The sequence below is a fragment of the Ochotona princeps genome, chromosome 12 (assembly GCF_030435755.1).
Source record: "Ochotona princeps isolate mOchPri1 chromosome 12, mOchPri1.hap1, whole genome shotgun sequence".
Classification (NCBI taxonomy): domain Eukaryota; kingdom Metazoa; phylum Chordata; class Mammalia; order Lagomorpha; family Ochotonidae; genus Ochotona; species Ochotona princeps.
In genome coordinates this window covers 26,904,894-26,930,790 of record NC_080843.1, presented here as the reverse complement: position 1 = coordinate 26,930,790, position 25,897 = coordinate 26,904,894, and the positions used below count along the sequence as shown (strand labels likewise).

The window sequence follows — 25,897 nt, the reverse complement described above, 5'->3', positions numbered from 1 at the left end:
TGTTTCCTGCAGCTGAAGTCTCTTGTAATTAGCAAGCCCCTCAGGCAGTCTGGACCATGAATTTAGCTACCATCTGGTATCATCTGTAAATGACAATAATACTGTGTCTTCTAGGTTGATTCAGCTTTGCTGGCACCCCCACCCCTATTCTAGGAAATCCTTAAAAAGATACCCTGGCCAGGGTTTTTTTTTTTTTTTTGGTCATTTCAGAAATGTCAAGGGAACTTGGGCTTTAGTTAACTTGGGAAGCTCTAAATAAGGTCAAGGTGACTGAGAGCCAGAAGTTTCCAGATTCATCAACAGACTTGTGTGAAAGATGATAATGGGTCAAGTAGCAACTCCTGGCTCTGTACACCAATGTGTCCTGCAGTGTGGCTTCTTGCTTGGGCTGTGTTGGAATAATCTAGGAAGTTAATAGAAACTCATATTATCGGATCTCATCTAGACTCATAGAAATTCTGAAAGGGGTCTACATACTGCATTTTAACAAGCCTTCCACATCATTGTTGTGAACGCTAAGATCTGGTATTGCTGTCCTTGGATTCTCACCAGTGCCCCACAGACAGGGCAGGCTCATTCTTTGCTGTGGCAGCTGCCTTGTGTATTGTAGCATGTTTAATAACATCCACAACTACCAGGTACAAGAGCATACTCTTGGTTCTGAGCATGCCAAAGCTTTCCAGACATTGGCAAATATTCCCTGGTGAGAAAGTCAGGTCCAGTAGAAAACATGCAGGCTTCATGTTCATTGCGTGGTGCTGTTTGGTCGATGTTTGCTGATGTGGGAAACAGTACACCATCTGTAGAAGGATGTGCCTTCTTCACTATAGTGCTTCCCGAGCTTCAGTGTGAAATACAGCTCATCTGGGGATCTTGTTAAAAACATTCTGATTCAGGTAATCTGAGCTGGATTCTAAGATGGTGCATTTTTAACAAGCTGAAAGTGATGCCCATATTGAACTACATACACTTTGATTAACAAAGGTTCTGCAGGATCCCCAAAGATTTATGGAGTGAAGGAATGAATGAATAATTAACAGCTAAGGATATCTTTTGTGGAATGTGTGAACATTTATTCATTTTGCTTTTAAACTTTCCACCTGAAATTTCTTCCCTTTTGTTATTCCTATGGTTTAATATTAAGATTAGACACATTGTACCAAATACAATTTATGTATACAAAAAAGTATTCAGGGTCTTGGAGCAAGGATCAGTATGTTTACACATACATAAAACTAATGCTAAAAATTCATTTAGCAGTCCACGAAAGATAGACCATGCTACTCTAAGTCTTAATTGACCCACCCAGTGTATCTTCACCACATCTGCTACACAGAATGCTACCCATTTTTTCCTCTCATAATATGCATAACGTCTTTCAACCCATGCATCACAACAGTATATGTTCTCACCATCTTTGCTTAAAACATTTTCAAAGTGATGTAAAAGCCATGATTGCTGCTAGGGAGAGGAGCTTTCTCTGGTCCTTGCTTGGTTCCAACTTTGGGTCCCCACCCTCTCTTGCAATGACCATCAGGATCACTCTGGAACCCCCTCAAAACAAATAAACAAACAAACAAAAAACTAGAATAAACAGATGCAGAACAACAAGAAAAGCTTAGAACCAGACAGGAAATGGTCAGCGTGGATTCACATATACCTAACTAGGTAGGACACTCCTCACTAGGGTATTGAAGATTTCTCTACACACACACCTCCTAAAACTGTTCTGCACCTAAACTGTTGACATATGCCTTGTTAGAATTATAAGCCAGTTTAGACCACCCTAAAAACTGCCAAGTTCAGCAAAATTATACTTCAACACTATAAACTGCTAAATACTAAAATGAAAATAGACATGAGACAGCTGAATAATACCCTATTGCCATTTAAAGGGGTATAGAAGCTGGTTGTATACAAACTAAAACTGAAATGTCAATGAAGTAGTCACAGGATGTGGTCAAGAACTTGCATCTTTTTAACATATTGCTACTCAATACCATTTCAATTAATTCCATAATGTTGTAAATTGTTGTTGATGTTATGCTGGGGCTATTAATTGATCAGGATGATATTCTGCCAGCTCTACCTTCAGACCAGAGATGGTATCCCCAAGAAACTGATGAATTTATCTCGACAATGAGATGCTGGACTCTATGCTTGGTATATGCTTGCAATGTAAGAATCTTGACTGAATTTGAACTACAATGTGCAAAAAGGTGGAGGAATCCACTATGGGAGGAGGGGATGGGGGAATCCCAGAGCCTATGAAACTGTGTCACATAATGCAATGTAATTAATCAAAAAGAAAAGAATAAGAAAGAATTAAAAGGCAAAATGACAGAAAAAAAGCCATGATTGCTGGAAAAGGTTAATGCCTTTTGGCAGAAAATTCACACAGGAGAGAATTAGCCAGCAGGGCTAACTTGTCTTTATTGTCATCTCATTTTGTGAGGAGTTGGTTTCAAATGATCTTCTTTCATCATGGGAGAATGATAGCATTCGCAGTTGCAGGAGTAGTAGGGTAATGTTCTTCTATAGCTAATGAATATCTAGTGCTTTCTTTGTTTCTTAATTAATCTATTGACAGATGTGGTTCTGTGGTGCAAATAAGTCTCACAACCTTGGAGACTGATAGCTTTTACAAAAAATGTCTAGTACTTTGTTTTGTTTATCCCAACCTAGGAGGAAAAACAGAAAATAACATACCATTGAAAACTTGTATAAGCAGAACAACATTATGTGTTGATAATGGGGAATATATCGCACTTGCTGTGCTGTTTTGCACCAAGGCTGAAGACAGAAGGGTGTGAGTGGCCTCAATTTTAAGAGCTCAGGGCATTCCTTAGCATTGGGGCATCCCATCAGACTACTGTCCTTCAGTTGAAACTGCTTGTTTATAGAAGAAGCACTGACCATAGAGGGCCATGCTGTACTTCAATACACTCTTTCTGGAAGCATATGCATTCACCTTTTACAATGTGTGTCAGAGACTTAACCAGCACATTTCCTCTCCTTCCTGACCCTCTAGCTAGATTGCATTTCCCAATCTTCTTTTTAGCTCTGTATGACCATGCAATTGAATTTTGATCATTAAAATATAAGGAGAACATCTATTTTCCAATTTCGTATTTAGTGCATGACATTTTCCCAGGCATGGTCCTTTGTACATTTGTGCTTTCTCGTGACTTGATACAAATGGGCTTGGTGCCTTGGAGGCCATGCTTAAAGATAGAGAAGCCAAAATGTGAAGGATGGAACTGACATGTGGGATCCTCATAAGGAGGGAACTGATACTTACTAATCAGGAAAGCTATTTTGGTTTGTAAGTAAGAAAAAAAAAACAAGTTCCTGTCATGTATGAATCATTTACATTTTTTGATTTGTTTCACCTGCTAATATTTTCTAACTTAACATATACTGAATTTGTCATGTGTAACTACTTGTCATATCGGAGATTTTTTTTTTTTTTTGCACTGGGTGCTATTGTCACTTACTAACCTTGGTTCATTTTTGTTGTTGTTGTTTTTGGAAAATTCTGGATTTTGTCACTTTCCTAAGGTTCTTGTTACTGTTCCATCATTATCAAGCCTACTTAACATTTGATTCTGTCTTTAGTTATGATCTCATTTGAGAAGTCATTGGTGGTCAAGTGTGTGATGGAACAAGAGGAAGAAGAAGGTGATATAAATGTTTATCTCACGATTTCTGTTCCTTATGTTTTTGCCAGTTCTTCCTCCCTCTTTCTTGAGCTCCCTAGACTTCATTTACCTTGGATTATCCTATGTCATGATTTCCTATAATTTTTATCATTTTTTTACCATGTCAAAGCCAAATTTCTAGCTGGTGATTTTATATTCTTAACTGTCCAGTCAATGTTTGAGCACAATGTGGTCTGGCCTTCAGCTGGCATCTGTCCATGGGAGTGTGCAATTTTAAATATTGTAGAAGTCTCGCACATGAGTAAATTACAGAGCCAGGACACACAATGAGAAGAAATGAACACCAAATCACTTTCTTCTGGCCAGTGTGGGTCAAATCAAGAGAAGAGGTTCTTTAAGACAGGTTCCATTAGATTTTGCTGAATGTCATTGAGATGACAGCACAATAAAAACTGTAAAGTTTCCTTCTTGTTGTCGAAGATAACTATTCTGAAAAAGTGGTCAAGAATAAAGTTAGACTGGAAAAGTGCTAAAGTTATTAGAAAATGTGAAAATGAATACAGATAGATAAGTCTTGAACATTTTGTAAAATATTTAGGGTTGTAGGAAAATGGAGCAGAGAATAAGAAAGTTCATAAATTAAATAATTTGAGAGAGAGAACTCTTCCAATTATTAGTTCACTTGCCAAATGCAAACCATAGGTGTGTCTAAGACATAGTAAAGCCAAGAGTTTGTAGGCACCACTTCATGGATGGCAGAGACTGTGAGTCATCACTTGTTGCTTCTTAGGGTGTGTATTAGCAAGAGGCTGGAATTAAAGAGCTGAGACTTGATACAGGACATCCCAAGCAGCATCTTCAGTGCTATGCTAAACGGCTCCCAGAGACTAAATAATTTGCAATAAATAAACCATGATGCTTTGATAAAGAAGGTACTCAGGGATACATGAAAGAACACAGTTATAAACTCATGTTGGGAGTATTGGGTAGCCATGGGAATAAAGAGGTCCTGGAATAAATGCATAAGAGGAGTAGCTATAAGGAAGGAGAAGATTCTACTGAGCACTAATACTCATGGATAAGTGTGATGGATTTTTTTTTCTGTAAGGAATTCATAGTACAATCAATAAAAAAGCATTACTTTGAATAATCAGAGGTGGAATGATTAATTTCCACTTCTGATTAATATTGTAACCAACACATATATTTATAGGTACAATCATTTACATATATTTACACAATACAGGAGACTTACTGCTTAAGATATTTCAATAACATTGGCTGAGGAGGACAATAAGAGCAAGGAAAGAAGGGAGAAATGGTGGAAATATTGATTAAGCAATCTCATTTATAGGTAGGATAAAGTCATTCTGGTTTTCTATAGTACAGTAGGGTATCTATAAGTAATAATGTATTATATATATTTTCAAGAAGCAGCTAAATGATTTTTAATGTTTTCACAAAGAATCAATGATAAATATATGAGAAGATATGTTTACTGTTATTTTAAAATTGTGATGTGTAGACAGAACTGACCCAGCAATTGCACCCACCAGCATGTGCATAAGACTGTGCCAGACCCTGTATTGACGAGCACACACAAAAATCTGGTCTGGGATCATCTCAAATGAAGTTTCTATGGCAATCCCCCCAACTGAATTGCTGGACTCAGAACCCCAACCATGGAGAGAATTACAGGTTCCATGGTCTGACCGTGGAATGCATGTGTCAGAACTGGGCCCAGTTAGTGGCTTAGACAGAGCAGTGGACAGCATATCCAGGTACACATGAAACATATGGTAGTACATTGGAATCTGTAGAGGACACCTGGTACAGTAACAGGTTGGAGGACAGAACAAATTGATCAACTACCCTACCCAAGTGTTGGCAGTGAGTCTCCTGGGCAAACGAAAACTCTAAGGTGGACTATGTCAACCAGTGGATTCTGGAGAGAGTTCATTGTGCTGGGAGTGGTGAGATAGGCAGTAATTCGGAACTGCTGAACTGCTAAAGCCTCATAAGCAATACCCTCAGAACAAGCCCCACATCGGGGACTCTGGGGTGGTGCCTGTGGTGCACAGGCATTAGGGAGGTTGCGTGTGGCTTCTCCTCTCATCTCCCCCTAACCTCAGATACAGGAAAGAAAAAAAGAGAATGTGAAAATTATTAATTCACCCACCTTCCTGTAGCCCTTGACCCTAATCAACTATGTAAAAATCATTAAAAATTAGAATAAAAAGTTGTGAAATATTTACATGAATGTAACATTACATGGTAAACCCTAAATATGTGTGGTTTTATGAATGTTAAAAATAAAATTTTGAAAGTCAATCAAAATAGAGCTAAAATATTGGAAATTTGGTGTAACGATTTGCTAAAATTCATATTAACATTAAAAATCATTCATTTGTTTGCTCCCTAATTTATCATCCATTTCTGGCTCTAGAACTGTCTACCATGTTTTAGTCTTGCTTATTTAAACATGATAGGACTTTTTACATGCTCAGTACCTGAAAGTTCAGAGACGGCATGTAACTTTAGTTCATGTGAACCAAAATGGAGATCAGAAAACTTCCATCACTTTGATTTTACTGCATGACCTAAGCAATCACTAGGAACTAAAATTATAGATTTATTTCTAGACTCATGTTTAAGTATTGCCTGTTTTAAAGGATTGCATTCAGTAACCCTAGCACGCGAGCCTATTCTTAACCGTCTTTCACTGGTTGAGTATATGGGTTTTTTCCTCTTTACTTTCCCAAAGGAAGGGACTCTTGTGGCTATTCATACTCTGACACGGGAACTTCCCTATTTTCCTGTACCTATGGTTCTATTACCTATTGATCTAAGAAGTGTCCACAGCTATCTTAAAGTTGTACAAATAAGACGAGAATGAGCCATTAACAGTTTTCTTCTGACAGACCAGTTGTGCTTTTCTCCTGGTTACATGATATGCATGTTCTATTAGAGAGTTAGGGGTGGTAGCCAAATGCCCCGAACTGGAGCTTCAGGTAAGGAAACAGTCTTGGTAATCATCCATGTTGTAGGTCATTTTTCCACTTTCTTCAAGAGATTGTTCCTTTAAGTTCTCTGCAAAGTCTCTCTAGGTAGAGGCTGTCTATAAATCCTTGTAGAAGCACTTTTCAGGTTAGCTATATTTTGGTTTTTTTGCTAACCCATTATGAATTAACATATAGGCTTAATTATAATCAGGCAGGTTTTTTTAAGTCTGGTCATGTATGTTTGAGGTCCAGATTTGTGAAATAACCTATAGATCTATCTCGTTACATGGGATAATGGAAGAGATATTGCATGGTAGGAATGAACTTCCCTAGTGAAGTCACCATGTTGACTCACATTACTTGACTGGACAGGAAAGAGAGCTGACCTAAATAGAAGGCCAGAAGAGTAGCTGAATACTGTATCTATAAGAACATTTATGGTCCCACCTGCTATGTCAATAATGACCCTAAGCTGTGTACTCTCCATAGTGATAGCTGGCTTAGGAGTTACCACAGAGTGCAGTGCTTTTTTTCAGCTTAAGGCCAGCAGGGTTTCCACATCTGACCTAGAAACCCTTCAACTCCTAAAGCAGTTGCATTTCCAGTGCCCAGTCCTTTGGCGAAGTAGAAATGACAGTCATAGAGATCAACCTCTGTCATAATAATGACTTGTCCAATGCTATACTTTCCACATGAGTAAAAGGTATTACCTGGGAGTGAGCTGGCATTGTTGGGTCCTGTTGTCACAAGAGCACCATGTAAAGCAGCTATCACTTGGGCCTGCTGCTTGTCCTCATGCTGCTCTTTTTGATTAACTTACTTTTCTTCCTTCTGTTCTGAGTTGAAATCGTTCATGGAGGCAGTTATTAGGATGTCAGCCAAGGAATACACAAATCCTTTCCTTATTTTGTAGTGTCTTTCTAGAATTAGGGGTGACCTGAGGTAGAAATCTATAGTCACATGCATGTTTTTACACAATTTGCTTCTCTCTGTGAGTTAGGACAGAATTTAGGAGAAAATAGCATGCTTTCAAATAAGTTTACACAAGCTCCTCACCCTATAAATCCCTCTCACCATTATTAGGGACCCCAGTGAATCACTTCATCTCCTTTTTAAATGTCATTTGAATACTATTTTCTAGAGGAAACTTTTATCTATATGGATCATTTTGTACTGCTGTCTCAAGCAGAAGGACTTATCTACAAGATATCAACACATTAAAATCTAATTTAAAGGCCAACATTGCGGTGAAGTAGTTTATAATGCAGCCAGCAAAACACAGTTGAGTGCCAGCTGGAAGCTCTGTTATACTTCGTCTGGTAAAAAATTTACTGCTAGTGCACCTGGGAATGCAGGGGATGATTTACTAAGTACCTGGTTGCCTGCCACCCACATGGAATACAAGTAGGACATTTCTGGATCCCATCTTTGACTTGACTCAGTTCTGGCTTACATGGCCATTTTGGAAGTGACCAAGTGGATGGCAGATTCTCTTTCTCTTTCCCTTTCATGCACACAGATTTCAATAAATAAATAAATCTTCAGAATATACTAATTTAGAGTTGCATTGACTCAGCAAAAGAAAATTAAATCTACCCTCTTCTTCTAACAAATGATCCCCACATACCATCATCAGATTTAGGTCAGAGGTGATGTTGCAATATAATAGAATAGTTTTTCAATAAATGATGATATGCCAATTGATATACACTGAGGAAAAATTAATTTTTACCATAAATTATATGCAAAATCAATTCCAATACAATATCTAAATTTCAAAATTAAAAATAATTACACTTTCATTTCTTTTGTTTTCTAAATAAAAAGTTGCAAAGAGAAAGAGAATGACTTCTAGTTCTCCTATGTTGGTGGCAGATACCCAAGTTTTTGAAACCATCTTCCACTGGTTTCCCAGGTACCTGACATCACAGGAGACCGTGAAATATGCACAATTTGTTTTAAAGACTTATTTATTTGTTAAATAAAGGCAGAGTTAGGGAAAGAAAAGAAGTCATAGAAAAGGAGATCTTACATTTGCTGGTTTACTCCCAGAATGATGCAATGGTCAGGGGTTGGCCAGGCTGAATCTAGCAGCCTAAAACTCTATCCAAGTCTCTCAAATCTGTGGCAGGGCTCCAAGAACTTGGTAAATTTTCTGCTGTTTTCTCAGGTACATCAGCAAAATGCTAAGGAGGAAGATATTACCCTGCATTTGAACTGGCTTCCATATTGGGGGTGGAGGAACTACTGTCATAGATGGTGGCTTAATTTTGCTTTTTCACAATGCCAGCACAAAGGAAAAGACTTTTCTTTTAAACAGAACAATAATTACAAAACAATGCAATGAATACATTTGAATATATTAACATTTTATTAAAACATCATTAAGAAAATGGAAAAAAAAGGCTTAAAATGGTATGTGGTGCTTCAAATTCACATATTTAAAAGTCACTGTATCTGGCTTACACTAAGAATATATACTAATTAGTAAAAGGCAAAGAGCTCAACAGAAAAATGGGGAAAAGCCATGAAGGTTTATCAGAAAAGGGAATATCAAAATGTGTAGCAAACTTATGAAATAATAAAAATATGAAATGGAGATGTATATACACAAAATACTGAAATTTGACAGAAGCTTATGAGGGAAATGCATATTACAAGCACAGTGTCATACTACTGCACATAAGCATAAATTGTTTAAAATAAAAGATAAATTCAAGTGTTGACAAAGATCTGGAGCAACTAAAACTTTCAAACACTGCTATCAGGGCTTAAATTGGGACTTTTCTAGTACTATCTATTAAGTTGAAAATATGTATATCCTATGACCTAGAAATCCTGTTCCTCAGTACCTATCCCGTTGAAATGAGTATATATTATTAGCACAGGTATGTATGAAGATTGCTACTTCATGGTAGGAACATAGCAATAGTCAAATGTGAGACTTTGTTAAATTCCAAAAGTCATGGAAATGAATAAATAAATTGCACTCTACAGTATTTCTGCAATATAATGCTGAACAGAGATGAGCATTAGTGAACACAAACTACAGGAAATGGCATGGGTAATTCTCACAAACAAGATGAGACATGAACAAATAAATAAACAAAGCCAGATACAATGAGTTCATGCTGTGTCTTATTTCTTATTTAGTGTTCAAAATGAGCCAAAATTGTTTTATGTATGAAGTCAAGAATAGAGTTAAGAAAGGGGGCTGGAAGTAAAAAGAGAACTTTTTGGAATGCCAATAATATTCTCAATCCAGATCCTATATTTGGTTACATGAATGTGTTTGCTGGAATTTGAAACCCCATGCACTTAATATTTGCATACATTTCTGTATATGTGTCATACTTCAATACAATTAAAGACGCTCATTTCTATTACCACAGGGTTTTATGTCATAGTAAATAGTTAGAAGGCACAGTTCTAGTTCTTAAGGAACTTCAAAGATTGGAGTGAAGGAAATGAAATTCTTGCCAAGATATGATTTGAGGACCACAGAAGTAATAATTATAAGAAAAATAATATGTTGAAGCTTTAAATAAGGAGACCAAAGAAAAGCAAATGGGATTGAAAGTATTCCTAATGAAATGTCAGGTTTGAGATGTAATGTTTGGAAATGGTTGACTTAAAAATAAAATTATATGTTAAGTACGTAAAAAGATATGTATTCAATTTCACCTTTAACTTTTGAATGACAAAATTAATGAGAGGGATCTAAAAAAACAACCCAGGCTACCAAAATCCAGAAATAGTTTTCACTGAAATTTCAAAGCTTAGAAAGCCTGCCAACCCAGCATGTAAAGTGTTAGTGAAGGACAATGTTTGACTGTAAGACCCTTTGATGCCTTCTGATATCCTGAGATTTGATACTGTCCTTTATGAATTTTATCTAATCTACTTTTTATTTCATTTTATGACACAGTTTCATAGGCTCTGGGATTTCCCCAACCCCTCCCCAGGCCCTCCCACCTTGTTGGATTCCTCTACATTGCTGCAGTATTACAGTTTATATTCAGCCATTATTCCTTCAATGTGAGCATGTACCATGCATAGAGTCCAGCCTCTTATTGTCCAGATAAGTTCAATAGTTTCCTTGGGATACCCTCCCTGGTCTGAAAGCAGAGCTGGCTGAATATCATTCCCTCCAATGTATAGCAGCCAGTTGTGTATAAACTAAAATTGAAATGTCAATGAAGTAGTCACAGGATGTGGTTAAGACCTTGCATTTTCTAACATATTGGTCACTCAATACCATGCCAATTAACTCCGTAATCTACTTTTGTATCCTTTCTTCCCTTAGTCCAAGTAAACATGTATACATAGAATTGAAAAAAATATAGTTTGTAAGTCCAAGTACTGCTTAATTTTTATTTGTCAGAATTTCAACAGAAACCTAGGGAGAAATGAATCTCAAACTGCAAATAATACTATCCCTTTCAAGAAGACATTACAGTATTTCTGAATTATCTGCATAGCAAAACTAGAATGATAAAATGTAGACACCAACCATAACTTGTATACACACCTGAATTGCGGCTTTTTTTTTTTTTCAACTCCTGGTCTCTCTTATGGATAGAAGAACAAACTTTTTCTACACACATCTATGGCACCAAATCTGCAGCCTTTCCACACCAAGCAATTCTCCAATTTTCTATGATTATCATCTGGGTTTTCCATAATTTAATTCAGTCCTGCACTAACTACCTGGAGTTAGCGCAGGTCCTACAGGTTAAAGTTTTAGTTCCCTGAGACTGTGCAACCCCAAATGCCAGTCACAAGTAATATTTTGTCAGGATATCATCCCTCATGTCCAGCTTCTGGACTTCTACAACTTTCTCCTTATTTTTGACACATTTCCTTAGCAGTTCACAGAACTCAGAAAGAACACTTTGCTAATGCTTATCAGTTTGTTGTAAGTGATACTATACAAGACATAAGAATTGAATTAAGAGGTAATTGGGACAAGCACAGGAAAATGATACAGAACTTTCCTAGCACATCCAAAAATGCTAGCTTCTATCATATGTATATCTTCAGTAACTTTGAAGCTCTTAGAGTAACACTGCTTAGAGATTTTAAGAATGGTTTGGTTGGCTAGCCTGTCTGATTAAATCATCACTTCATGGTGATTAGCTCAATCTCCAATCTATTTTTCAGCCCCAGAGATTTTAAGAGGGGTTGAAATCCCCAGTGCACTCATTTAGTGGTATCTGGTCAACCAGCCACCACGTTTCTCATTAGCGGACAGGAGGACACTTTTCTTGTTGGAGATTCCCAAGATCAGGAGTCAGGGTCAAGAACTGAATAGGAGGCAAACATGCTGCTAGCACTTTTGTCACTTGGGAAGCTGTAAAGGACCCAGGAGCTCTGTGTGACCAACATTCAAGAGAGACCAAATATTTGTATTTCTTTTTTTATGTTACAAAGAGCTAGTTCTCAAAACAGAAGGTGGTGTCCTGTGTTGGGGATCCGAAGCTTTGAAATTCTATTCCATTCCTATCCTGTAAAAAAATTGCTTTTGTGGGGTCTCACGCAATAATGATCCTCTTAGCAGGTTTGTGGAGGCCACTGGAGAAATTCTAACAAGTTGAGAGGATACATAAAGTAGTTTCTCAGGAGTAAGATTACATGTTTATTTTGTACATATGCCCAGAGATTTTGCAATGAGTGCATTTTAATCATTTTAATAGATTTCCAGAGTACTGCCTATTCTTTTTTTTTTCTATACTAATAGCCAGAGGCTGTTGAGGTGGGAGCAATTTTAGAATATCCTGAATAGAAACAAACTAAACATTGCTACTAATTTGTGACTCAGATAAACCTTTCAATTTCCTGTTTATTTTTATTCAGTTTGTCAGTAAGTAAAAAAACATCATTAGCCCCGTGTATTCTTCCAATCTTATATAGCCATTTTTAATAAGAGCTACTGAAATTCAGGTGCCACGATTGCTTAAAGCATGATCTGAAAAAAAAATAAGACTGAAATAGAAAAAAATGACAGTTCCTTTACGGAAGCTTTTAAAAAAACACAATGGACAAACATTTGGAGACGTGGTCCTTTCACTTCCTGTTACGTCAAGAATGCAGTCTCAGTTTCAAGCGCTGCACCTTTCTAGTGAAGATCAGAAAAAGGAGCATTTACACTTAAATTTGTAAAACCATGATGAAAGAAGATGAGCAAACTTGACCCTGTGTCCATAATGCTGCTTTCCAGATAAATGTCTTATATCAACAATCATTCTTTAAGAGAAAAGCTCTTCAGTCCAATAGCCATTGTAAGCCTCTTATACGTAGTTAAAAAAAAGAAATCCATCCAGGAAATTGAGATCATCCTTTTATACAGCAGTGGGTCATTGCTCTGGGCAGGGCATAACTGAGTGTTCAGAGCCTCAGAATATGGGCAGGCCTGAGTATCACTCAATTCCAGATCCTCTTTTAGGGAAGCCTGGACGTGTCATGGTGTCTCATGTAGGATGGGAAATTAGGCTTGATGGAGAATGGCTGTGACAACTTGGTAGTCATGTTGGATACTGCTTGTTGGTGTGCACAGAAAGGGTGGGCCATGGGGTGTGTCATGCATGGGTGTTATTGGCAGTCCTCAGTATATCTCCTCATTCATTACTGACCTGTCACATCAGCAGTACTTGTGACAGAGTTGGTTGTAAAGGTTACAATTGGGTCCAGCTACTCGGTCCGCTTCCTGGCTTTGCATCTGATCACTCCTCCATTTGTGCCCTGCCAAATGCCATAGGGATGAGCAACAGAAACCTCTCTTTCGTGCTGAAGTGGCACCTGGATAATTCATTGTAGTAACAAAAAACAGACTATTGCACCAAGCAGATGAGTTTTAGAGAAATAAATGGGTCCAAACAACATGCAATGGCTTGTGACAAAGTTCCTCTAGGCTCGGAGTGCGATGTTTGACATTTCAGTCTCTTCTCCAGTGGTTTGCCATTCCTGATTGATGACATTTCACAATAACTGAATTCCTTCTGGGAAGAGAACTTCCTTTCATCAGATAAGGGAAATTTAAAGAAATCCTTTTCCTCCAATTCAGGTGAAAAGGAAGAAAAAAATAACAGATAAAGGATGAAGGAAGGTTAGGGAGATCATAAGCCTGCTTCTCCAACTCAGCATACCAAAGCACCCCATTGTTTCCTGAGCCCCCCAACAAGTCAGTACTTCCAACCTGCTTTTCCCTCACAAGATCTCCAAGTCAACTTTATTTTTGCTGCTCACTTTTTGTTTTTCAGTAAGAACACTTAACACATAAGACCTTACTTTTAAAATTTTAAGTTGTTACTTCCTTTTCCCTGCCCCATACCAGGGTCAGTTGGTATCTATATTCATGGGTACGTACGCAGTTACCCCATAACCAAACCACTTAGCATTAAGTGGGAAGTTCAATCCTTTCGCTCCTAAAACCATGCTCTTTTCTAGAGGAACAATAAAAGTCCTTTAACTGAGGTACAGTTTGTATCAGGAAACTGCTCTTGTATTTTGTTGCTAAGGGATACTGACAGGAATTAGCAGCCATAACTGAAGGTAGAATTCTGTATTGCATAGATTGTTACACTCAGCTGCTTGGAAGCGGCTGGAGAGAGGAAAACTACAAAAACTATTCACAATTGTTCTGGAGGACCAACCATTGTTTCCAAAAGTGGATGGAAAATGAGTGCAATCAATTCTCTCCAAGTGGTGTTTTAATCTCTCTTCTTTGTTACATGCCTATAAATGAGAGGCATATTCTTGGAGAAATCACATGATAAATCAACAGTAGTCACTTAACCTTTAGAAAGAGGTTAGAAATCTATGGGATTTGACATTGTTATCACGGCGATTCAGGCCCAGAGAAATGAAACAAATTCCTCAAGGCAGATAGTTGGTGGGTCAGGAAGAGAAACACCAAACTTCACCCAGTGTACTGGGCTGTCCACTTTCCCAATATACAGCTATAGTCAGCTATAAACAACCACATTTTGCCAGTGTTTGTGATTCTCATTCTATTATTTGGGGGAAGGAGGCAGAGAAGTTTTAATAACAAAATGTTGGGTCAAGAGAGAGTTTGCTGCTGCTGCCATTTCTGGCTGGCTGAGAAATGGAAGCTAAACATTGGCACCGGCAGACAAACATTAGCCAACACTCTCAGATGCAGTGGAGTGATCAGAGTATTGATAAGAGAGGTTGCCTTACCATCCTAGTTATAGTTCTTCAGAGAAACAGGAAAAGATTACACATAACATGCATGCACACATACTCACACACATGCACACATACAATTTAAAAAGTTCAGAATAAATGGAATTAAAAGTTGACTTAAGTGCAAGATGCTTTGTAAAATTCTTGCACAGTGGGCCTGGTGTGATAGCCTAGTGGCGGGGTCCTTGCCTTACACCCACTGGGATCCCACATGGGCATTGGTTTGTATTCTGGCTGTTCCACATAGCATCCAGCTCCCTGCTTGTGGCCTGGGAACGTGGTGGAGGATGGTCTGGGGCTTTGGGACCTTGCACCCAGATGGCAGATCCAGAGGAAGCTCCTGGCCCCTGGCTTTGGATTGGCTCAGCTCTGGCTGTTGCGGCCATCTGGGGAGTGAACCAGCAGATAGAGGATCCTTCTCTCTGTCTTTCCTTCTCTCTGTGTATCTGACTTTTCAATAAAAAATAAAATAGAAATTCCCACACAGTTTTTCAGAATAAACGTCTTCAGGAACTTTTTAAAAAGACTTCAGATATGCATGGATTTGAACTTACTGTCACCAAGTAAACTTTTAATTCCATTTCCATAGAATTTTTGAAGTGTGTTTGTGTGTGTACAATAAGGAATCACCTGCTTGACCATGACATTGGGATCCAGAAGAGTTGGTTGTATACCCTGAATGCCTAAGAACAGTGAGCCCATGGTGCAGATCCCAGACTGTCTGGTACTCCAAGAGAATGATGTCCTGCCTCAAGCAGTTAGTCAAAGAACAAACTTTCTATTTAAGGCATCCAAAGATTGGATGACGACCACCCACCTTGTTCTTTATTTAGTAAACGTTCATTTTTACAGAAATATCCTCACTGACCACCTAGAAATAAGGCTTAACCTGTGACATAGGCATCCTGTACTTGGTGGAATTGAAATCTAAAAATAGATATCTCACAGACAGCAGTTTTCATGTTTGGATAATTTCTGGAGAATGGAACCAGGCAAGACAGGGATAAAGGTAGGAGCAACTTGTTTGTATGTAAAACAACAATGTTTATGTAAAGAACTCTATCTCAAATAATTTTTTGTCTTATCAAAGATTATTCCTCAGTCCTAATTTACATGGACTTCGTGTGATTCTCCATTTTGCTTCAACAATGTTGGGTCCAGCTAGACGCAGTGGTCATCATTGAATATTTTATGCTTTTATGTATTAATTTTTAATGCTCTTATGTCTTTTTTCACAAACACTAACTGTTCTTTCATTCCACTCTGTGTGAATTCAGTCACAATGGCTTAGTTTGATGATATCTAGACCCCAGTTAAATTTTCAATTACCTAGAATATTCAAACTATGAGTGACTGAAAAGAACTGGTATGCTGTTTCAAGGTGCAGACTATTCCGGAAGGAGCATAAGCACAATGCGGAGAGTAAATGATCACATCACTGCTTTCAATATATTTTGGTGACTGATCATTACACATTCTATTTGTATAAAGATAACAAAATAGCTGTGCTGTTTCCTTGATCCCAAGTAAACCAATGTGATGGAAAGCCAGAATTGGCTAACAATGGTGAAAGCATACACAAAATTGAACATGTTAGAAGAGAAATTTGAACTGAACATAAATAGTTATAGGAGGAATATCCTAGGAAAACTGATGGTCAGAGTATTAACAGAGTCATTGTTTGAGACACTCCAGATTTTGTGCACCCAGACAAAATGAATAGGAGCAAATTTATCAGCACAAATAAGGGAAATGGCCACGATGAAAGAACAAAGAAGCCTCAGAAGTGGCACTGGCAAAAACTTCAACAAAAAGAAATCTTGGAACTGTTTCTTGACCTTGAAAGCCTCAAGGGTCAAATGCTGGAAGTGGATTCAGGTTTTGAAGAGAATATAACCACTCCCCAAGACATAAAATGTTCCTTGCCCTATATCAACAAGAGTTAAGAAAAGTGCAGCCAAAACTATTTTTTATAACTTTTGTTAAACAAATCAGATATCTTGATTTGCTTGATCATCAGTATCTTCAGCAATGTTTTTCTTGTGCCATTCATTCATGACTACAGTCTGCCTTGCGCTAAGCACAAAGCAAATGTTTCAAAAATATGTATCAGGTAAATAACACATTAGCAAATTTTTCTCTCAAACCAATAAAAAGCTAACTTAATGTAATTTCTTTTATGTGTCACGCCATTATTTCTAGCTCTAAGGATGCAAATAAATGTGCTGAGAGTAGCATTGTGTGCAGGACTTGAAGCCCTCACAAACCAAGTTCACAGTTATAGCAAATACAAATAAGAGTAAATGCTAAAATATGGTAAGTAGGGCCACCAGGATCGGAACCAGTGCCCATATGGGACCCCAGCATGTGCACGGAGAGAACTTAAACTGCTAGGCTACTGCGCAGGCCCTGTAACAGCTGCTTTTCTTGTTGGCATATATATGGCATGATTTTTCCATGGATAATACAAAATTATCATTATCATTCATTGTTCTAGTTGTATTTTTTCCTGTGGATAATATAGTAAAAAGGGAAAACAAATATTTACTTCATACAGGAAATTTTTTCTTCCATGGTAAGATAAATGCTGAAATAAAGATCAGTTTATTTCTGCTCCTGGTCCAGTTGGGCAGATTGGCAGGGCAAGCAGTTCTTTGCCTGGGTTCACCTCCTGGGCTCTTGGTGGGCTCCCCTTCCCACCTAGCTACTGGTGGAACTCAGATAACCTCTTGCTGACTGCCACTGGGGTTTCTGTTCGCTGCAGTATCACACTTGTCTCCACTACTTTCCCATGTCCATAAGTCAGCAGGTGCCCCTTTGATTTGAACTGTCCTCTTCTACTTCCTGGAATGAGCCCTCTCTGCTTCACCTTTGCTAGTGATTCTCCATCTGTTTAAATGTGCTTGAATCTTGCTGGAGGGAGTGCCACAAACAACTGCAAACAAAGAACCTTGCACCACTTGCAATAAGTACCAAATTGAAGTGTAGACCTGTGGGTGACTCAGCTTAGAAACCCACCCTAAGCAGAAGAATCTACTAACCAGAAGTACAATGACCAAGAGAAAAAAGACAGAGGCACAATGAATAATACTGATGGCTTCCCTGCAAAGGAGTGAAAGCCTTTGCCAATCTCAGAGTTAACTGAAGAATACATTAAGGAAATGAGGAATAAAGAACTTAAACTTTTTAAGCTTCTTATTAACAACAAGAAGTAGAAGCAGAAATTTAAGCAATATGTCAAACGGAAAATAGCAACACTGAGACAAAATCAGAATTATTAGAAATGAAGGACACAATGGAGCAAATTAAATATTCAGTGGGAAGTGTCAATAATAGAATGAATCAGGCAGAAGGAAGAATCTCAGAATAGGAAGTTATTTCTTGCCACAATGGTGAAATAACCAAAACTGGAGCGAAGAACTGAATCAAACTAAGAAAAGTATTCAAGAATTAAGGGACACTATTAAAAGACCAAACATAAGAGTTATGGAATTCCCAGAAGGTGCAGAAAGAGAAGCTGGGTTTAAAAATGTATTCAATGAAGTAATAAAGAAAAACTTCCCTAATCTGGAGAAAGAATTGAAAACAAGATCCAGGAGGGTCACAGAACTCCAAGAGGGTTGATCAAAAGCAGTCTTCACCACGACATATGATAATCAAGCTTTCTTTAATTGAACATAGACAAAAGACTTAAATGTGCATGTGAAAAAAATCAATTGGTATATAGAGAAATGGCAATCAGACTTTTGACAGTTGACCTCTCACAAAACTCTACAGTCCAGAAGAGAACAGAGTGACATATTCCAGATACTAAAAGGAAAAAACGGTTGGCTCAGAGTAATGATCCCAGCAAAGCTTTCCTTTTCTTTGCAAATGAAATAAAATTCTTCCACAGCAAAGAAAAGCTCAAAGAGTTTTTCTCTCCCAGACCTTCTCTACAAATGATACTTATAGATGTTCTCTTGTCAGAGAAAAGGACTAGCACCTACCAAAATCAAAGGCAAATGTGAAGAATATTCCAATAAAATAACAACAGAAGACTAAATCAAACAATGACCAACCCATTGCTAAAATTACAGGACCAAATTACCACCTATTTGTATTAACCCTGAATGTAAATGGCTTACACTCAACAATCTAAAATCAGATTCATAGACTGGATTACAAAACAGAATCCATCTATCTATTGCCTACAGGAGACACATCTCACCAACAAAGATCAGCAGAAACTGTATCTCATGGAATTGAGATTTTTATTTCATCTCTTTAAGACAAGTTTTTTTCATATTAAATTCTTCACTGCCTCAGTACCCTCACTTTCTTCAAGAAGGTTCTTGGTTTTCTTTTTCATTTATTTAATGACACATTACTCATTCAGAAGCATGTTATCTAACTTTATGGCATTGTAAGTTAATATTAATCTCTGTTGTTGACTTTGTTTTGTGGCTTTTCATTTAAAGGGGAGTACAGTGTAACTGTGTAATGGAGACTATCATATCCAGATGTGTGGATACAATGCAGTATGCACCTCTACTTCCAGATTAAAGATGGACTCCCAATGAAATCGTTAAATACATCTTGACAATAGGATGTTGGATTCTCAGCCATTGTCCATGCCCACAATGATGGACTTGTGACTATATATGAAGGACTGTAATATAGTAATAATACAGGAGAAATCAGTGAGGGGAGAGGATTGGAGGAGGATGTAAGGGAAATTCCAGAGCCTATGGAACTGTATCATGAAATAATAATGATAATAATTTTTGAAACATAAAGAGCAAATACATTTTCTCAAACATTATATAAAGTTCCAGCAATAAATATGTAAATATAGATGTAATAATAACATTTGTAAGAGGTCATTATTAAACGATGATAGCCTGTACTGGGTCCAGCAGATCTAACCAGAATGAAATCATTTGTGCTATGTGTCATGTAATCAAACTGAAATTAGAAATGGACTAGTTTTTGAAGAAACAATATAAAGCAAAAAGTGGAGATTCGCAGCAACCAGTTATATGGGCACAGTCATCCTGTGTATGCATCCAAAGGTAGCCTTCTCTGCTGTAACCATATGGAGATTCACCTGAAGCTCAGCTATTGCATTTTATACTGTTCTGCTTCCTTGTTCGTGCTCAAGCTACCCTATAGATGCCAACTGTTCTGACGTGCCTCAAGAACTTTTCCGTTTCGATGATGAGATGCTGTACAGTTGATGAATCATCAATAAAGGGCAATTTTTCTTTGAAAAATTTTTACATATTATATACATCTATGTATATGGAGAATAGGGGGATTAAATTATCAATAGATAAGAAGTAGTAAATATTTTAACCAGTATTTAGCATTTTCTGCTTACAACTAGAACAATGAATTATATGATAATGAGCAAAGAAACATAAAGTGCTTAATGGCCCTGGTACTCAATTCACAGCTGTAAAAATCTACTTTGAGTCATGTTTAATGGAAACATATGCTTTCTTATGGTTTGAACATTTGCTTTAAGAAATTTAACCTGCATTGTTGTTTTGGACCAAGCCATAAAATACATGTTCATTGAGGCTTTTGAATGTAATATATCACAATAGATAATGACGAAGTAAGTAGTCAAAATTTCTGGTTTCTGAAAAATGTTGGGATGGACATGCATTAGAAGAACACTTTGTATTAGCTTTGCCCATATAGTTTTCAGGAGGTGAGTCATGCACTGTGATTCTTGTTAGTCCTCCATTAGAAGTTGAAAATCAGATCAGCCCTACATTGATGAGCTGGGTTACATAATGAAGACATCACTCACAAAGTGTTCCAATTTCAAATAACATGATTCAAGAAACAACTGCAGTTTAAGACTAAGGAAAATAGTTTTATCCTGCCATGGGGAATAGATTCTGATAGGCAGACCAGCGAATTTAATTCAGCTTTAGAAGGAAGTTCAGAATTCAGATGGCACAGTACTGGATTACTTTTGACAAAACAAAAGGGTATGGTGTGGAGAAACGCAGTAAAGAAACTGTCAGATAACTGTATCTTTTCTAAAAAAGACTTATTTATTTTTATTTCAAAGTCCGGTTTTATTTTTATTTTATGGGAAATGCAGATATACAAAGAGGAGATACAGAGAGAGAAAGATCTTCCATCTGCTAGTTCACTCCCAAGTTGCTGCAACAGCCAATCTGAAGCCAGGAGTTTTTTCTGGGTCTCCCATGAAGGTGCAGGGTCCCAAGGCTTTGGGCCATCCTTGAATGTTCTCCCAGGCCACAAGCAGGGAGCTAGAATGGGAGCAGAGCAGCTGGGATACGAACTGATGCCCATTTGGAATCCTGACACATGCAAGGCAAAGATTTTAGCCACTAGGTGACTGCCCAGGGCTTGATAGTCATAATATCTTTAACATAACATCTATTGATGTTCTTTGTCTTATATGTCAGATAGCCCTGGAAAGTTATATTTCAACTGAATCCTGGAATTGTATCTTAGGAGAACAGAGGACTTTCATTTTCAAAGATTTCTTAATTTAAGATAATTTTTAAGAAACTGAATATTAAAGCTCTAGTTCATCCATTGCATTCCATAATCTAGGCTAATTTTCCTTAAGCGAATAAGAGCAATTCAAAGATACATTTGAAGTATTTTTGCTCATATATTTATTTGATACTAAATATGTGTTACATTCTGACAATCCTATTTAACAAAAACACAGAAAAGATCAAGAAAAGTCAACAATCAAAATGCTTAAACAGGTATTCAACTGTGGCTCTGCTATTTCATGAAAAAGGAGGAGATTCTTGTTGTTTTCCTCATTCAACTGCAAGAAATTATCCGGAGGACAATTACAGTTGCTTCTTAGGTTTTTTAGTATTCATGCACTTAATAAACAATTAAGGATTTATAATGTAGCTTTTTTGTTAATATTTTTGAATTTTTAATACAGTTTAAAATATTACTTTAGAAAATAGCATCTACTATTCCTCTTTCAATTTCATTTACTATGTGCGAAAATTCTGATTTAAATTTGGTTTTGCACAAGTGAAGTGTTTGGTGGTCATAAAGTGAGACTCTATTAATTATTTTGAACACATGTGATATGTTAAATGGCAAAGTCACACATCCTTGGAGACAAAAGAATACCGAATCCAGTGCTAACATGTCAATAATGTGGAGAGTATGGAACCCTCTCAATGGTGTCACAGTATTCTGAGATTGACAAAGAATGGATTTGTTGTTAGAAATTCCCACACTAATTTAGTCAGTCAGTTTAGTCTTAATTAGTTCAAGACTACTGGTTATGATAAAACAGAACGAGTGGATTCTAAAAGATACAATATGAGAATAATTAAATGATTACAACATATAAATGATAGAATCATTTTAAATCCCAAAGTGGAAATCAGTTTTAGAGGCATATAGCCTAATGTTTTTGATACTATTTCCCTTTATGTCATCCAAGCTAACATATTCAGTTACTGCTCACATTCCTTAAAGGGATTCATCATCACTTAAGAAAACTTATTTGGGGATGACAATGTGGTGGAGTGGGTTAGACTACTATCTGCAGGATCAGTGTTCCATATGGGCACCAGTTTCAGGCTATTTGGGGAAAGTACCATTGGACAAAAGATCTTGATTACTCTCTGTCTCTATCTCCCTTCCTCTCCATCTAGTTTTATCTTTAAAATAAGTAGATATTAATAAAAATTCCATTAAAATTGGCACACAAAAATTACACATGTCTGCAGGGTATGGCATAATATTGTGATGCCTTTGTATAATGGGCAATGATTCAAACAGAACAGTTAAATTTTCTATCTTCTTCAACATTTATTTTTTTTTACTGTTTTTTTTTATTATTTTTAATTCGTTAATTACATTGTATTATGTGACACAGTTTCATAGGTACTTGGATTCTCCCCACCCCTCCCCAAACCCTCCCACCATGGTGGATTCCTCCACCTTGTTGCATAACCACAGCTCAAGTTCAGTTGAGATTCCCCCATTGCAAGCGTATACCAAACATAGAGTCCAGCATCTTATTGTCCAGTCAAGTTCAACGGCTTCTTAGGTATACCCTTTCTGGTCTGAAGACAGAGCCAGCAGAGTATCATCCCAGTCAATTAAAAGCTCCAACATACCATCAGCAAAAATTTACATCATTATGGAATTAATTGACATAGTAATGAGTAACCAATATGTTAAAAGTAAATGCGAGTTCCTAGCCACCTTCTGTGACCACCTCACTTACATTTCAATTTTAGTTTATACACAACATATAACATTCATAACATGTTATACATAACATCATATCATCTTAAATTAAGGCAAACATGTGGTATTTAACCTTTTGTGATTGGCTCATTTCCCTTAGCATTATGGTTTCCAGTTTGGCCCATTTGGCCACAAAGAACTACACTTGTTGGCGAGGTTGCGGGGAAAAGGGTACCCTACTCCACTGCTGGTGGGGCTGCAGGCTGGTACAGCCTCTATGGAAATCAGTATGGAGAATATTCAAACAACTCAAAATCAACATAACGTATGATCCAGCAATAGCACTCCTAGGAATATATCCAGAACAATTGTTTTATGAGAAACCAACATGCACTCCTATGTTCATAGCAGCACAATCAGTAATTGCAAAAACATGGAAGCAACCAAAATGCCCATCAACAGAGGATTGGATAAGAAAGCTATGGTTCATCTACTCCATGGAATACTACTCCGCTATTAAAAAAAACAAAATGCAGTTCAACATTTATTATGTGTGTGATGGGGATCTTCAAACACCACTCTTCTAGTTCTCGGCTTTTAAAATTTTAACAAGAATTACCCATATTTATGGGCTACAGTGCAATTATAAGCTGTTTGCACCCACCCAAGACAGTCTAGTTTTGAGGTTTTGAGCTTTCCTTGTTGACTAACTTCTCCTTCTTGTACTTATCCCCAGGGGCTATCATAGTCAAGTAATCCAACAATATTGCTTTTCCAAAGTCCATCCTCCAAGCTAAACTCTATCCTACTTTTTTTTTGCACTAGTTCTTCCCTTTCACACATTTCCCTCTTTCTCTCTTTATTTTTATTTATTTCTCTTTATTTTTATTGAAAAGGCAGATTTATAGAGAGAAGGACAGACAGAAAGATCTTCCTTCTGCTAGATTACTCCCCAAGTGGCCATAATGACTGGAGCTGAGCCTATCTGCCTATCCAGCAGCTTCTTCTGCGTCTCCCAAGTGACTATAGGGTCCCAAGGCTTTGGACCATCTTCTACTGCTTTCGCAGACCACAAACAAGCAGCTGGATGGGAAGTGGAGTATCTGTGACATGAATTGATGTCTCTATGGGATCCTTACACAAGGTGAGGCTTTAGCCATTGAGCCACTGCGCTAGGCCTTTTCCCCTTTTTGGATGTTTGAAGAATGAAGTCTGAAATGTTCCAGAAAAAAATATATACATACACACAGAATAAACATTACTTAAAGAACCATACCTATTTACTTCTTCCCTGGAAATTTTTACCCATTGCATTTATCTTTTCTAAGGAAAAGAAGCAGTTGGTAAGACTCAGTTGCAACAGGCAGCTGAAAGTAATGGCTAGCTGTGAACACTGAGCAGAGGGCATGGCTTACAATTGTGGTTTTGATATTACTAGTCATGTGACCTTGGACAAGTAACTTAACTTCCTTGCACATGAAGTATTTGCCTTTGAAAAAGGAACATGATAGTGCACTCAGTCCTCTACAGTTGCAAATTACAGCAACAATGAATCAAAAATATTAAAGAAGGGCATGTCTTTACTCAACATACTTGAGACCTTTATTTGTTGCCATTACGTCCTAAACAACACAGTAAAACCTATTCATACTACATTTACATCATTTACATAATAGGAGTGATCTAGAGATGATTTAAAGTATATGTGAACTTAAAAATAAGCTACATCCATACCCTATGCCATTTATACAAAGAATTTGGGCATGGTGAGATTTTGGTGTCTGTGGAGGAATCCTGAAATCAATTCATTGTGGAATCTGAGGGACAGCTGAACTGTCCCCTAGGGCTATGAGTACTGAGGCTTAAATTGTTGAAGACAAAGCTGTTAGAACAATGGCAAGATCAGTGAGGGCAGACCATGGCAAGTACAGTGATCTAAGAAATATGTATGACTGTTTGTAATAGCATGCGATGCTCAATGCCCTGTCAAATTACATCAGGTAAGTTTTGGTTGAATTCCATTTCATTCATCTAAAAAAGTTTATATTTATACTGGTTTTAATCAACCCATTTACATGATTCAAAATTTTGAGAATGTGAAAATGGAAAAAGCTATCTAGTCCCTCTAATCTTTAGATCTTGTCGCCACAATTTAATCAGGTCTTCAAATGATAAACAGTTATTTGACCAACACAGAGATTTATAGTTCTTCCATCTCAAATTCTAGTTTGGCAATACAAGGACAAAAAATACTATTTTTGACATATGCTTTTCAAACATGCTTTTCAAATATGCTTTTCTTCCTTTTGGGGGAGCGATTCTTGGCAGTGGGAGAATTATTCCCCCTGAGTAAAATTTGAGAACTGGATAAATCTCTTGAGGGTGCTGCGTTGTTGAGTGAACTTGTCTAGATTTTACGTATTTCATTCTGACTGTGAATGTTATCTATATTTTTTTTTTAAAAAAAAATATGGAACGCTTCACAAATTTGCGTGTCATCCTTGCGCAGGGGCCATGCTAATCTTCTCTGTATCGTTCCAATTTTAGTATATGTGCTGCCGAAGCGAGCACATGTTATCTATATTATAACAGTCAATGTTTTATCAGGAAAAACCAAATAGGTTGTATTGCATGTAGCCTTTGATCTGTGAATTTGTCTTAGAGTTGTGATTCACAAAAGTTTTTTAAAAAGGAATTCTGATACAGTTTTTCTCTCAAACCTAGCTTCTTTAACAAAATCTGGGGGCACCAAATCATATTATGCTGGTCTAATTTGACTTTTCCAGACAGTATATAGAAGGGTAAAAGGTCTCTGACTCTATC

At 37.3% G+C, this 25,897-nt stretch overlaps 1 non-coding gene and 1 pseudogene across 1 annotated transcript; one reads left to right on the top strand and one right to left on the bottom strand.

Moving 5' to 3' along the window:
• The window catches only part of LOC131481591 (large ribosomal subunit protein eL33-like), an 81,737-nt pseudogene extending 61,649 nt beyond the window's left edge, over positions 1 to 20,088 (top strand).
• Positions 20,089 to 25,538: 5,450 nt separating this feature from the next.
• On the bottom strand, positions 25,539 to 25,645 carry LOC118758080 (U6 spliceosomal RNA). Its single transcript, XR_004995517.2, has one exon. It is a non-coding gene; the product is annotated as a U6 spliceosomal RNA (small nuclear RNA).
• Between the last annotated feature and the right edge of the window lie 252 nt (positions 25,646 to 25,897).